Source organism: Arachis ipaensis, chromosome B3, assembly GCF_059453495.1.
Source record: "Arachis ipaensis isolate K30076 ecotype BB chromosome B3, ASM5945349v1, whole genome shotgun sequence".
NCBI lineage: Eukaryota > Viridiplantae > Streptophyta > Magnoliopsida > Fabales > Fabaceae > Arachis > Arachis ipaensis.
This window is the reverse complement of record NC_142438.1, coordinates 99,295,103-99,311,048: the sequence shown is the minus strand read 5'-3', so window position 1 is coordinate 99,311,048 and position 15,946 is coordinate 99,295,103. Positions and strand designations below refer to the sequence as shown.

Sequence of the window (15,946 nt, the reverse complement as noted above, 5' to 3'; positions counted from 1 at the left end):
AAACTAAAATATATATACAAGAACATCAATGCACATGGTTTACACATGATTAATACATGAGTATGTATCCAATTCCCATGATTTTTCAACAAAAACGTAAACACACTTTTATCCCTACCCAATGTTCCCAACTTTCCCAAAATCAAATAATGAACACTCTCACTAGCCTAAGCTAATCAAAGATCCAAATAAGGGATATTTATTATTTTTCACTTAGGCTTGTAATGTGCTACAATTAAGAACAAATGGGTTAAGCATAGGCTCAAAATTGGCTAACAATGGAAGATAAAAGGTAGGCTATATGGGTAAGTGAGCTATTTGAACAATGGCCTCAATCATATAAATGCATGTAAACACAAAGTAATGGACATAGAGAATCAAACAGTTCAAAGATTACAATCATAGGAAGAGAATAATGCACACAAGAATGAAAATAAGTGGTCATATATGTGTAACCACACAATTAGGTTCAAATCTCACATGCTTGTGTTCTTAGCTCAAAACATGATCCACAAAGTATAACTCAAGCAAGTTCTAAAAAACAAATTTCAACCAATTGGGGCGGTGCCCTAAAAATGAGTTTTCTTGGAAATTTCATCATATTGATTAAGCTTATTACAATGCAAAATTGTGATTTAGAAAAAAAAAATTCTCCTAGTTTACCCCTTTCTCAATTAAAACAAATTTCTTATATAAAAAGGGTCAACTAGATTTTCAACAATCCATAAATTTTCTAACCACAATCGATAACTAAGATGCAATATATATATATATATACCTACTAAGAGTGTGCAACAACTAAAATAAGAGTATCTAGAAAAGCATAAATATGTACAGTAATCCAAAATGATCTAGAACATAAAGTGCGGAATAAAACAAGATAGAGTAGCAGCGAATAGAAATAAAAGTCTGAAGGTTCACCACATAAGTGCAAACACCGGTCATGAACGGTGACCTCCCCATACTTTAGAATTAAGCATGGTCCTCGATGCTACTACTGAAGCTCGGGATGGGGGTCAACAATCGCACCAGGCTGTGGCTCCTGCTCAGGCTCGGGCTGTGAGACTGGAGGTGGCATTGGCTGTGGCTCAGGTACTGGCTGTGGCTCCGGAATGCCATGCTGGACCTCAGTGGTGGTCTGCGTCTCTGGTGGTGCCTCCTGCTGTATCGGCTCCTCACCATGCTCCTCCTCCTGATCCTGCTCGTCGGAGGCGGAAGACTCTGGGAGTGGAGGAAGCTCGATACCCTGTGATGCAAACACCTGATCTATGCGGTCAAGATGTCGCATGACACGACGCTCGAAGCGCTCCATGAAGCGAAGAAGGTGCTGCACTAACAGATAGGTCGGCTCAGGTGCCGGTGCCGGTGCAGGTGCTGCTGTGGAAGAAGAGGGTATAGCTGCCTCGACTGCCGCCCTAGCTCGAGAACGACGGCTAGTCGGGGGCTTCTCGTGCACCCATACACCCCAGGGAATAGTAACTTCCTTGTCATCGTCATCTGGTGGTGGTGGTGTCACGTCATTGTCCTCCCACGGGACATCAGCTAGCTCAGCTAAGCTAGTAACCAGTGTCGGGAACGGTAACAAGCCGCGAATATGAGCTCTCCACATGCTATGCCTAATCAGTCGGGGAAAATATACCTCCTTCCCCTCCATGACACACCCAATCAATACTAGCATATCCATCGGAATCTCTGAAAAGTGAGTGGTAGGAAAGACATAGTGGGCAAATATTTGTTGCCATGTCCTAGCCTCCCTAGTCAGATATGCAAATAGCATGCCCTTGGACTTTATGTTGCTCGAATCCATCACCCAGGAAGCATCTGGTGTAGCGATCACGTGCCTAAGCGCCTCATAGTCAAAAGTCATGGAGAGGAGAGCTACCTCTGCCTGTTGGTAGGCACAAGTCTCAGGGGTACCAACTCTGGAGAGCAGTGCATCTTGTAAGGCATCCTCAGTGATCATAATCTCTCTACTCCTCAAGTATACTGAATCCAAGTTTTGTCGGAAGAAGTTACAGTAAAATTCCTTGACCCATGAGATGTTAATCCGTCCCAAGTCCCTATCGACGAAATCCAAGCCCAGCTCAGAAATACGGGCGTTTATGGCACACCTCACATCATTGGGAAGATTCAGCTTCTTCTCAATGTTCAACTTTGTTTTTGCATAACGAGAAAGGCGTAGTTCGCAGTAGAGGTTTGGAAACTTGGTAGGATCAGTGGATGGAAGTAACTGATTTTCTTTCTCCTCATCATTCAGCGGATTCTTAGCATAGTTAGCATATGGTGAGGGTGTAGAGGTCTTGGAGTGCTTCCTCTTTTTGGAAGCAGTGGCTATAGCCTTTCCTTTATCCGACATCCTGAAAACATAGATAATATAACATAAGCCTATAGCCAAGTAGATACAAAGCACTCAAAGCAAAGCATATTCATGAAGTGAATAAAGGAAGAAGGTTTCTTGGAATGCAAGCAACAGAATACAGAATTCAAATCGAACTTCAAACCAAGAATGCAAACCATGTCTTGCACATTATTCGTTAATTGAGTTCAGAAAGCACCATATCCAAAAGAATGACATAAAGAGTTAGGTTAAAAACCAAAAGAAGTTAGTTGGTTAAACGAGTTAGAGTTAGAAATCAGTTTGAAAATTAGTGATATGGCAATCACTATCTCAATTTGAAAAGAGTGAACAAAACAATGCTGTAAGCACGTTCACAATCATGAATTGCAACAAGTCATTGATGATGAAATATGATATTGCTAGAAAACAACTAATATGAAACAAACCATCAATCAATGCGAAGGATCACTAGTAATGTATAATTTCCAGAGAACTAAAAGCAATGGTCAATCGAAAAGCTTATTCAACCATGCAATGCATAGAAGCAAATCAACATGAATAACAAGCAGGAATATGGAAACATGACCAAAGAACTTGTTCTTGAGGGGTTTTCAAAAACCATATAGGCAACAGAACACTAATTGAACAGAATTCATCAACTAGGGTTGTTACATTCATCAAACAAGATCAATATAAAAAACTGTGGTTAATGAAAATCCGGCAGCATTTCAGCAGCAAATTGGCTAATCCCCAAAATTAAACAGTCGCAACAAATTCCATATGGATTCATTAAGGAATCAGAAACACAGAAATCAGGTTTGAATTCATATGAATGGGCGAACAAGCCAGTAATGCAGCACAAACAGCAATGAAACAGAGCAATTTTACAGCAACAGAAGATCAAACAATGCCTAAATCCACTACTCAGCCCAGATTCGCTAACCACCTAAATCAAACTAAACTAACTAACTAATCTAATTCTAACTACATTAACATAAACAACAATAAGCAGCAAAGGGAAACAGAACAGGGAAGGTATGGAACCTAGGTCCTGGAAACTGAACGGAGCAAAGGGAAAGAAGGTGAAGCGGAGTGGTGAGAAGGAACTGGACAAGACAGCGCAGTTGGACTTGCGCTGGCAGCAACGGCGGTTGCGGTGAGTGGCGCTGGGCGGCACTGAGACACTGAGAAACAGATGGGCAGAGACAGAGAGGAAGGGTGAGTGGAAGAGAGGGGGTGATGAAGAGAGAAGGGCGAGGCGATGATGGTGGCGGTAGCGACGATGACGGAGCGCTCGCCGGAGGTGAGGCGGTTGCTGGGAGAAGTTTGAAGGTTGAGTGGTGGGAGAAGGGAAATGGAACGTTAGAGGGAGAGAAGTGTAGTGTGCGAATGCGCTAGGGCTCGCTTCTCTAGGGTAAGTGAAAATTCAAATCCACGCGCGCGCGCACTGTGCGCGTTCGCGTGGGTGGAAAAAATGGAAGAACGGCGCGGAAGCGCCATACGCGCTTACGCGTAGATGAAGGAATCGGAATGAACGCGGACGCGCAAGGTGCGCGTCGGCGCGGATGTGCTGGGCTGAAGGCACAAAAGAGGCCCAGAGTTGGCACAACTCTCGGGTCCTTTAGCCTGGATGATGTTAAAATGCATCGACGCGCACGCGCATTGTGCGCATTCGCGTGGGTGACTTGAGCTTTTTAGATGGGCGCGGAGGCGTAAAGTACGCCAACGCTTGGACGGCGTAGCAGAGAGTGGTGCGAACGCGTACAGCGTGCGTCCGCATGGGTTGAGGCACAGAGTTGGCCCAAAAGTGGCACAACTCTCTGGTTTTTGGCCCAAGAAACTAAAATGTGCAGCCGACGCGCGCGTGCGCCTTGCGCTTGCGCGTGGATTGCTTTTTTTTTTTTTTTAAATGAGCATCCTAAGACCTCATAACTTTCCATCCTTCTCTAAAACTCTAACTAAGGTGTAAAATCAAGCACATTTTGAAACATAGGGGCATTTTCAAACACTTGAGAAAATTTGCAATTCAAGCAAAAACTCAATCCAAAAATTCATCCCTTATTAAAGCATAGAATGCATAAACACCTTAGTAAACAAAGGAAAATATGCCAAGAAGTAAAGAAACTATAATCAATGGAACCCAATTCATTCATTCATTATATCTACAAGAGAATGAAAATAGTTTACCATGGTGGGGTGTCTCCCACCAAGCACTTTTAGTTTAAGTCCTTAAGTTGGACATTGGGAGGCTTCTTGTCAAGGTGGCTTATGCTTGTACCCATCCTTGAACCTCCAAAAGTGCTTGTCCTTCAATTGGTTGTCAAAAGTTCCAACCTTTGTCATTAAGCTTTGGTGAGGTTCCTTCCAAGATGTGAGCTCCCAAGAAAGATTATCATAGGATAATCCAGGATCCCATATCTTGTCCTCGCACCCATCTTCTAGTTGATTATCTTGACTTTGTCCGGGCGACGAGAAAACAGAATTCTCATGGAAGCACCAAATAACTCTCCTAGACCCATTTAGTTTAGCATTACACCAATCCACGCTCTCTAGTTTCGAGCTTCCCACCATAATAAGCCTAGATTTAGAACGCCAACCACTAAACATCCTCCTTTTCCGCTTGATTCCACAAAGCGTCCTAAGTTGGCCATCCGTTTCAAGCAACCCATACTCAAGTGGGATTATAAAGCTGAGAGTCAGAAGTTTTACCCACTCAAGCGGAGGATTGGATGACGAACTAGGTAGAGGAGTTCCCAAAGGTCGTGATAGAGCATGTTCTACTCCCGTCCATCCTCTTCTTGAGGCTTCCACCACTTGGCGAGGTTCTTCAAGTTCTTCCTCATGCCAAGCTTCCTTAAGTTCACATTCTTCTTCACCAATTTCTTCTATTTCTTCCCCATCACTCTCATCGTAGATAGGAGGTCTAGTGAAGTCTACCTCATCATCAAGTCTAAGCAATTTGGGGAAGGACTCTTCAAACTCAAAAGGATCATATGTTGATTCGGAATCATCATAGGTAGAAAAGTCTGTTGCTTGGAATACTTCTTCCAGTTCTTCATTCGCACTTGGCCTTGGAGGTTGTACGTCCTCCTCAACCTTGCTTTTCAGTGTACTGGAGGAAGGTTCAACAGGGTCGTCAAGGGAATTGATCAAGGTGGGCAAAAAATCACTAGTGATGGAATCCACTTCTCGATCAATTTCTTTTAACTCATTGTCTACTTCCGCAACATTGCTCTTCTCTTTGACATTCCCTCTACACTCCTTGGAAGAGGGTTCCTCAACTTGAGATTCCTCTATGTAATCAACATATCCTAAACATCCATCCACTACTTCCTTTTGTTCGCTAGTCTCTATCTTCTCCTTTTGTTGTGCTTCTTGCTTCAATTCTCCTTCCTCACCATGGAGTTCCAAATTTATATCCTCTCTAAGCTCCTCGGTTGTTTCTCCACTTCCAACAATGGGAGTGCTTATGGCGCATGAGCTTAGGTGAGATGTTAGGTGACCCACGGCTTCTACGATGCCGGCCACCCTTACTCTTAACTCCTTGAACTTGGTTTCATCCTCCTCTTGTCGCCTTAAAATACGAGATTCAAGGTCTCTCAGTTCTAACGTGAAGGTTTCGTCAGGAGGCGGTGTTGGAAGAGAAAGTTCATCGGTTAAGGGAAGGTTGTTGAAATCAGAAGGTGGTTCATATTGGTGGAGTTCTTGGGGTGGTGTATGTGGAATTTGTGGTTCTTGAGAGTATTGGTATTGGGATGGTGGTTGTTCTACATGTAGTTCTAATGGTGGTTGATATGGTGTGTGTAAGTTATGGTCATATGGAGGCGAATGATGGTATGAGGCTTGTGAGTATGACGTGTGGCTATGTTGAGGATATGTCTCATAGGCATATGGTGGTGGTTCTTGGAAATCACAAAGAAATTCACCATAGCTAGTGGATTGATATGCATCATAGAATGGCTTTTCTTCATAGTGCATTGGTGGGGGTTGTTGCCATGGAGGTTGATCAAGTGTTTGAGGCTTCTCCCACCTTTGATCTCCAATTCCTTGATGTGTATCCTCGTTGAAGCTTTCATCTCCTACAACATAGTTTGAAATACACTCATAGCCAAAGTGAGAATTCATAGTAAAGTGGAAAGTAAAAACAAAGAGCAATAAGAAATGAAGAAGACTAAATCCTAATACTAGCAAAAATCAACAAGTAAACCCAAGATAAAGCTATTCACAATATTTACAATAGCCAATAACATAGCACTATTGTTCCTCAGCAACGGCGCCATTTTGATGATCGGTCTTTTGACGGTCTAGAATTTCACAAATGGAAACTAGTTGCAAGGTATAGTTTCTAAACCAACAATAGTCCTCTCATGCAAAAAAAATTATGGTATTGTCACGATTAACAATCCCCAATGAAAAGTTACCGAAGTATTTGGACTCCGGGTCGTCTCCCTAGGATCAATGGATTGCATGTGTATTGGCTATGGAGGGGAAAAAGGGGTTTTAATTAGTTCGTGATCGGACAAGGAATTTAAACGTGCAAGAAGAGTAAATCAAGCAAACAATTTAAAGAAACAATTAAAGAAAAGAGACATTCATGGCATTGAATTGAGGTCATAGGCTCTCTATCCTAGTCATGCAATGATTAATTCGCCTTGTTTAGTTAACTCACACATCGGGAGAATGTCAAACGAGACCAATTAATCATGTTACCATTACAAACAAGAATTTATCTCATTACGTCATTTCCAACAATTAGGGAGAAAGTCTAACGAGACTGGCTAATCCCAATCCAAAAGTCCTAACCAACTTACTAATCAAATTAGCAAAAGATTAGCGTTAATGGAAATGGTACTAGCTAACAACTCTAGATTACCAACATAGGTTGGGTTTCCATGACTCAAGATTGCCTAATTACTCTCTCCAAGCCAAGAATGCTCAAAATCTACTCTAAAGCCCAACCAAGCATTTTGTCAAACACTTGGTGGGTGGTAAAGAAAAGCTTAGTAAAAGTGCAATAAAAGTAATTCTACCAACTATCAATTGCAAGAAATATAAAAACTCGCCATTCAATCATCAATGAAAAGAAACATTAACATCAAATTGCATTAAAAGAAATTCAAGGTCAACATGAGTGCATGAATGTAAAAGAGAGCATGAAAGTAAAATTGACATTACAAAAAGAGAGCATGAAAGTGTAGAAGCAAGAAATCATAGAAGAATTAAGATAAAAGTAAGGAATTAAACATAGAATTGAAATAACCTAACCTAATCCTAACCTAATCTAGAGAGAAGAGGGAGCTTCTCTCTCTAGAAACTAACCTACATGATGCTATATCTACAACTAATTACTCCCCCTTGCTTGGACTTCAATTCTGCATGAAATACACTCAGAAACCAGTTGGATTTGGGCTTGGGCAGCTCAGAAATCGCCCCCAGCGTTTTGCCATTAAGTGGGCCAAGTACGAGTATTGGCGCGTGCGCGCCATATGCGCGTGCGCGTCGCTGGCAAATTCTCAACCGCGCGGAATCTGCATGTACGCGTGCGCGTCCTTGTGAGAGACCACTTTTGCGCGTGCGCGCTTTGTGCGCGTGTGCGTCCATTGGTTCCTTCCAAATCTTTGTTTCCTCATGCATTCTCCTCCTTGCATGCTTTTCTCCTTATTTCTTCCATCCGATAATTGCCTAATGAACCTGAAATTACTTAACAAACACATCAAGGCATCGAATGGAATTAAGCTGGGTTAGAATCACCAATTTAAGGCCTAAAAAGCATGTTTTTACAATTAAGCATAATTTAAGGGAGAATTACAAAACCATGCTGTTTTATTGAATAAATGTGGGAAAAGGTGGATAAATCCCCCAAAATAAGCACAAGATAAACCATGAAATCGGGGTTTATCATGACAAAGGTAAGTGTCACTAACGTTGGTTCCATTTTCTTTCTTCCACGTTAGAGTTCACGTTAACTTAGTTAACGTGACTCTTAACGTGGGCTATGATGGCTTCGAGGGTGTTATTGGCGATTACTTTTCTCATTAACGTTGCAAGCTAGCTCCCATTCCACGTTGGTGGTCACGTTAGTTAGACTAATGTGGCTGCTAACGTGGTTCTTCCTTGCTTCCTTTGTCCTGAAGTCAAGCAATAAAGTGCATCAAAGTTCTAATCCAAGTCATGAGACATGCATCATTCAATTTGTCATATAATTCATGCAAAATTCTCATGAAATCATGTAAAGTGCACAATGTATGCTTAAATCAAGATGTAAGTGAAATTTTACCCAAAACTTGCTTATTTCGTAAGAAAATGCATGAAACTACCCTAAAACAGTAAAGAAAAGGTCAGTGAAACTGGCCAAAATGCCCTGGCATCACAACACCAAACTTAAAGCTTGCTTGTCCCTAAGCAAATACTGGAACAAGAGAATGATGAATGGAATGCCAAGAGGAATGAGTCATTATTGTGGAGGTCATATCCTTGGTTTTATGGTGGTTTCATGCATAGCAACTTAGGTTCATTCCTTCACTGGCTTTCAGACCTTTATCATGTCCTGGAATACTCACTTGATTGCACCCTATGAGACTCTTATTCATTGATCCTTTTATTGTTTTCAGGGCTTATTTGTTTTCTTAGGCTAAGTGCTCTGTGAGGGGGTGACTCTTTAAGATAAGCTTTTAGCCAGCACTCCCGAACCAGTTGGTTCAAGGTGCTAGGTGTTAAGACACCCCTAAGGACTTACTCCCTCAAGTCTTTTTCCCCCATACATACACACCACAGGCACATGGTTTGTTTATTTTCTTTTTTGAGACCTTGGTGTCCAGCACCTCTTTGGGTTACTAAATGTTCTGTAGCAAGGTTGCTCTTGATAGTGGACTTTCAGCTGATAATCCTGGGTTAGTTAACCCAAGTTACCAAGTGATGAAGCACTCCTACGAACTTATTCATCCAAGCAGATCCTTGGTACAGGAGCACCACAGACACATCTCTCAAGTTTCAAACCCTTGGTTCCTAGCCTTATTCTTTATTAACTTTTCTTTCTTTTTCAACTCTTATTGTTCTTTTCCCCTTTTTTTTCTTATTAGGATCTTGTTATTTAGCTAGTCTCATGGGGTGTGTTTTAAGCATATGATTCAGGACAGATAGTTGTCTTCCCACCCTTGTTGGTGAACCAACTTAGCTAACTTATGACCACATCACACACTAAGGAACTTACTCCACAATATGAACTCCACTCTGGTCTTTGATAACAAACATTCACTTTTTATTTGATTCAAAAGGAGACAAGCAACACAATAAGCAGGATGGAATTGAAAACAGGCAACTTGACTAGTAATCATAGACCTAGGCAATGAAAAACTTAAAGATAGAATTGAAAATTTCTAAACTACCATGGAACATGTTCTATTTCATACATGATTTTTCTTATTTAAAGCTTGAAAAAGATGAAACAGATAGGGAACTCCACCACCTTTTACTCATGGGATTGCCCATGCTCTCCCTCTTGCTTGTCCTCTTTGTGTCTACTTGTGCTTCCTTGCATCCGTGCTAGTCTGGCTCTTTTCCAGTCTTCAAGTGCCTTCTTTACCGATTCATGACTCTTCTCCACCCTTACTCTTTCTTCTCGTGCTAACTCATCCTTCACTTCGTCATATTTTGTGATTCCCGGATGTACATTAAGTATCCATGATTTCCACTTTCACTCATGTAAACCCCTTCAGAAAATGCCCTGTGCTTGTCAAAGAGTTCTGCTTGTCCTTAAGTGAGAAAGGGAACAGAAGTAGTCTATAGGTGTCAGGATGAACACCATTAGACTTCACAGTATCACATATCCTTAGGAAGGTGGTTAGATGTTGATTGGGGTCTTCTTGGACACCTCCTCCGAATGAATAGTTGTTCTGAACAAGGGTGATGAGCTGTGACTTTAGTTCAAAGTTGTTGGCATGTATGGTTGGCCTTTGGATGCTACTCCCACAGTTTCCTGGGTTTGGATTGATGTAAGAGCCTAGAACTCTTCTCTCTTGTCTAGCATGATTTGCTAGACCTTCTCTGCCATAGTTATGAGCCTCTTCTTCATGATGGTTCTCCATGTTTTCATCCATATCTGGTTCAAAGTACTCCTCCTCTTCCTCAGCACCAACTACTCTCTTTTCTCTTGTTTCCCTCCTTAATCTAAGGAAGGTCCTCTCAGGTTCAGAATCAAAGGAAGCTGAAGCCCCATTTCTTCTCCTTGTCATACAACCAACAAGGCACAAGCAAGGAAATAGTTGCAGAAAGTACTCTTGTTAAAATTGCTGTTAGTGTGAGTGATGCAGTATATCAAACAGTTAGTGGGTTAGTGAACTGAATAGTAAATAACTAAGAAAAAGGAGTAGGGGGAAGGGAGGAAAAATAACTAAAACTAAAAGTAATTAACTCAAACAGAAATTTAAATCAAACAAAAGAAAAATGCTCAATCTAGTTATCCTCCAATTTAGTCATTGTTGATACAAAATCAATCCCCGGCAATGGCGCCATAAACTTGATAGCACGGAAACTTATCTCTCAACAATTTTCCTTCGGCAAGTATACCGAATTGTCGTCAAGTAAAAACTCACAATAGAGTGAGGTCAAATCCCACAGGGATTGATTGGTCAAGCAACTTTAATTAGAGGAATGTTCTAGTTGAGCGAAGCAGAATTTGGTTTGAGAGTTGCAGGAAATTAAATGGCGGGAAAGTAAATAGCAGAAAATGTAAATTGCTGGAAATAAAGAGCTGAATGTAAATGGCGGAAAGTAAATTGCAGAATTTTAAATGGGAATGGGGAAGATGCTCATAAAAGTAAATTACAGAAATTAAAGAGAATGGGTAAGATCAGAAATGGGGATTTATTGGGCTTAGGAGATGTTGCATTCTCCGGATCAAGTTCATTTTCATCTCTCCCTCAATCAATGCATTCATTGATCTCCTTGGCAATCTTAAGTGATCGAATTCCAATTCCTTGGTAATTCAATCTCTCAAATCTTGATCAATAGCTAATTCCTAGGTCAATTGCTCATGATAAGAGATGAAGTATGGTCATTGATTATACCACATGCATTCCCAAATCAAGTGTTGGTAGGATTATAGTCACCATACCCAACCAAACCCATTTTGGTCCAACATGAGAAAGCATTTCTAGCATGATCTCTTCATTCCTCTTCCAAGGTTCAGAAGAGATCCAAGTATGAATAGCTTCTTTTCCAAGGTAACTACCCAATGGGATGAAGATTGAAAGCTTTCCAGTAAAATCAAGAAAAAAGATAGAAGAAGAGTAATGAAAATTAGTATTGATCCATCAAATTACAACAGAGCTCCCTAACCCAATGAAAGGGGTTTAGTTGTTCATAGCTCTGGAAATGGAAAACAAAGATGGAGAATACATCATGAAAAACTAGAACTAGAAGTGTAGAGAAAGTAAATTATACAGAGAGTAGTTCTCAATTTTCCATCCCCCAAAAAGCTGTTTTCTAATTCAAAACTACCCCTATATATACCACTCTTTTGATCTTCTAGTTGGTTCTTCAAGTCTTGGATATGGGCCTTTGGATCTTGAGTTTGAAGCAGTTATCTTCTGTAGTGGGCTTAGCTTTACTTGCAGAGAGAAAGTGTGGAGTAGGCAGGGTGTTTAGCTCAGGACGTTAGTGGCGTTAACGTTAAGTGAGAGTGTGGGTTCGAGAACGTTAGTGGCAATCACCTTTTTCACTAACGTTCCTCACCTAGGGATAATCCATGTTAACTTCAACATTAGTGGCACCAACGTGACCACTAACGTTGCCTCTTGATCCTTCGCACACGTTATTGGGACTCACCTTTTCCAATAACGTTGAGAGACTTCCCTTCCCCCTACGTTAGAGTTCACATTAACTTAGTTAACGTGGCTCTTAACGTAGGCTTGCCAATTCTTCGAGAACATTAGTGGCACTTACCTTTGTCACTAACGTTCCAATGTGCCCTTATTTCCCACGTTAGAGTCCACGTTAACTAGGTTAACGTGGCTTCTAACGTAGTAATGCTAGCCATCTCCAACGTTAGTGACAAAGGTGAGTGTCACTAACGTTGGCTCATCATCTCTCTTATCTATGTTAGCTTCCACGTTAACTAAGTTAACGTTGCTCATAGTGGCTTGTGTGGGTTCACCCCAACGTTAGTGACAAAGGTAAGTGTCACTAACGTTAGCGATCACATGCTTTCTCCACATTAGCTTCCACGTTAACTAAGTTAACGTGAGAGTTAACGTGGCTCATTGTGGCTTGGCCAACGTTAGTGACAAAGGTGAGTGTCACTAATGTTGGCTTCTCTTTTGCTTCCCAACGTTAGAGTCCACGTTAACTGAGTTAACGTGGCTCTTAACGTGGCCACTTATGAGCTTGGTCCAACGTTAGTGACAAAGGTAAGTGTCACTAACGTTGGCTCCATTTTCTTTCTTCCACGTTAGAGTTCACGTTAACTTAGTTAACGTGACTCTTAACGTGGGCTATGATGGCTTCGAGGGCGTTATTGGCGATTACTTTTCTCATTAACATTGCAAGCTAGCTCCCATTCCACGTTGGTGGTCACGTTAGTTAGACTAACGTGGCTGCTAACGTGGTTCTTCCTTGCTTCCTTTGTCCTGAAGTCAAGCAATAAAGTGCATCAAAGTTCTAATCCAAGTCATGAGACATTCATCATTCAATTTGTCATATAATTCATGCAAAATTCTCATGAAATCATGTAAAGTGCACAATGTATGCTTAAATCAAGATGTAAGTGAAATTTTACCCAAAACTTGCTTATTTCCTAAGAAAATGTATGAAACTACCCTAAAACAGTAAAGAAAAGGTCAGTGAAACTGGCCAAAATACCCTAGTATCACAGCATTCCTGAGATCCGAAAAGTCTAAACCTTGTTTGTGGTATTCCGAGTAGGATCTGGGAAGGGATGACTGTGACGAGCTTCAAACTTGCGAATGTGGGGAGCAGTGACAGTGTGCAAAAGGACAATGGTCCTATTCCGACGCTAGCGGGAACTAACAGATGATTAGCCGTACGGTGACAGCACATATGGATTTGTTTTCATCCGAGAGGATCATACAGCTTGCCATGGAAGGAGGTAACGCTTGGTTGGAAGAAGGCAGTAGGAAAGTAGAAGTTCAGAAGCAACAAAGCCTCTCCAGACGCTTATCTGAAATTCCCACCAATGAATTACATAAGTATTTCTATCTTATTTTCTGTTTTATTTATATTTTAATTATCAAAACCTTATAAGCATTTGAATCCGCCTGACTGAGATTTACAAGGATGACCATAGCTTGCTTCAAGCCGACAATCTCCATGGGATCGATCCTTACTCACGTAAGGTTTATTACTTGGACGACCCATTGCACTTGCTGATCAATTACATGGAATTGTGAAGAAGTCTTGAGATCACGTTCTCCCACACCACGTTTTTGGTGCTATAGCCAGGGAATGAATAATCACGATTTCGCGTACGAATTTTCCTCCATGGTTAAGGGTTAACTAAGTGGTAGCAATGGACAATGCTCATCACAATTGAGGAGGATAATGAGGATAGGACTTCCAATTCTCATAACCTTGCCGAAAGCTTTCATAGTTGTTAGTTTATTTTCATTGCATTTTATATTTCTTGTCTCCTATCTCAAAAATCCCAAAACATACCTCATAACCAATAACAAGACACTTTATCGCAATTCCTAGGGAGAATGACCGGAGGTTTAAATACTTCGGTTTATAATTTTAGGGGTTTATACTTGTGACAAACAATCTTTTGTATGAAAGGATTAATTATTGGTTTAGAAACTATACTTTACAACGAGACTTCATTAGTGAAATTCTAAACCGTTAAAAATCCATTCATCAAAATGGCGCTGTTGCCAGGGATTTGCAATGGTGTTATGTTATTGGTTATTGTACATATGTGAATATTGTGAATAGCTTTAATTTTGGATTGCTTGTTAGTTTTTTCTAGTTTTAAGGCTTTGTTTCATTCTTTCTATTAGCTTTTGTTTCTTATTTTCTCTTTTCATTATGAATTCTCACTTTGGCTATGAGTTTGGTTCTAACTATGTTGTAGGAAATGAGGGCTACAATGAAGATGTGTATCAAGGATGGGACAATAAAAGGTGGGAGGAGCCATATGTATATGATCAATCTTCATGGCAACAACCTCCACCAATACACTATGAACAAGAGCCATTCTATGATGCATATCAATCAAATGGCTATGGTGAATCTCCTTGTGACTTTCAAGAACTACCACCATTATGAGCCATATCCTCAACATAACCCTCAACTATACTCACAAGCCCCTTCTTACCAACCACCTTCATATGACCCTAATCCATATCCACCATTCCAACAACCATATGAGCCATATGAACCACATATAGAGCCACCACCATTCCAACATCAACATTTTCAAGAGCTACCCCCTCCATATTTTTACCAAGATGAACCACCTCTAATGTATGAAAATTTTCAACCACAAGATGAACTCTACTTCCCACCACAACCTCCCATGGAAGAACACTCATGTCCATTGATCCAAGAGCCGTATGATCCTAATCATATTATCCAAGAGGAACAAGATTCAAGGGATCGTCTCAAGAAAATATTGGATCAACTTCAAGCAACCATGGAGCGTGTTGTGTAACAAGTGAAAAGAGTGGAAATTATTGAATCACCACAACTCTACCAAGAAGAACCACCTTCCTACTATGACCCCTTCCCCCAAGATCGTGAACCCTTCCATCCACCCCAACCTCCAATGGATGACATCCTTGATGTTCTTGTTCAAGGACAAGAGGAGATGAAAAGGGATGTGCAACAATTCACGGCCGCATTGGATGAGGTGGTAAACCGGTTAGCATCCTAATGCTTGAACACTCAAGGAACTCCCATAGCTACATGTGGAGAAACAAATGAAGAGCATAACATGAAGGAGAGATTGGTGGAGAATGAGGGAAGTTGCTTTGTATTGGAACAATTGGAGGAAGCTACAATTGTTGAAGAAAAGGAAGAAGTGGTTGAAGACCTAGGAGATGCGGAACCTCCATGGGAAGCTAAAATCATAGAAAATCTCTCCAAGACGATTGAATTTGATGTTAAGGAGGAGAGTGCATAACCTCCAAGATAACTGTTGAATGAAGACTTGGAAGGAATGAAGCAAGAATTGAGCTCCCTTGGTGATGAAGATCATGCATCCAATCTTAGTGGTGAAGAATCCTTTAAGCTTGAAGAACCTTCTCCCGGTGAATTTGAAAGTATTGTGGAGGTAAACATCTCTCATCCTCCCAATTATGATTTGCGTAAGGGAAAAGGCTTACATAAAATTGTTGAACAAAGGATTGAGATTAAGAGATCTTGTGAGGAGGTGGAAATCCTTAGAAAAAGGAGGACGGGATACGCTTTTTCAAGATCCTTGGACGCTTCTTTACCTAGGTTGCCATCTACGCCTTCATTTGAGTGGGTGAACTTCATTTCTATTAGCTTTATTATCCCACTTGAATATGGTTTGCTTGAAACGAATGGCTAACTTAGGGAACTTTGTGGGATGAAGTGTAAGCGGAAAAGGTTTTGTGGTTGGCGTTGCAAATC

The 15,946-nt window shown here is 41.0% G+C and overlaps 1 pseudogene; it reads left to right on the top strand.

The window, feature by feature from the left end:
* Positions 1-3,577: 3,577 nt before the first annotated feature.
* LOC148571746 (uncharacterized) overlaps positions 3,578-15,946 on the top strand; it is a 34,527-nt pseudogene continuing 22,158 nt past the window's right edge.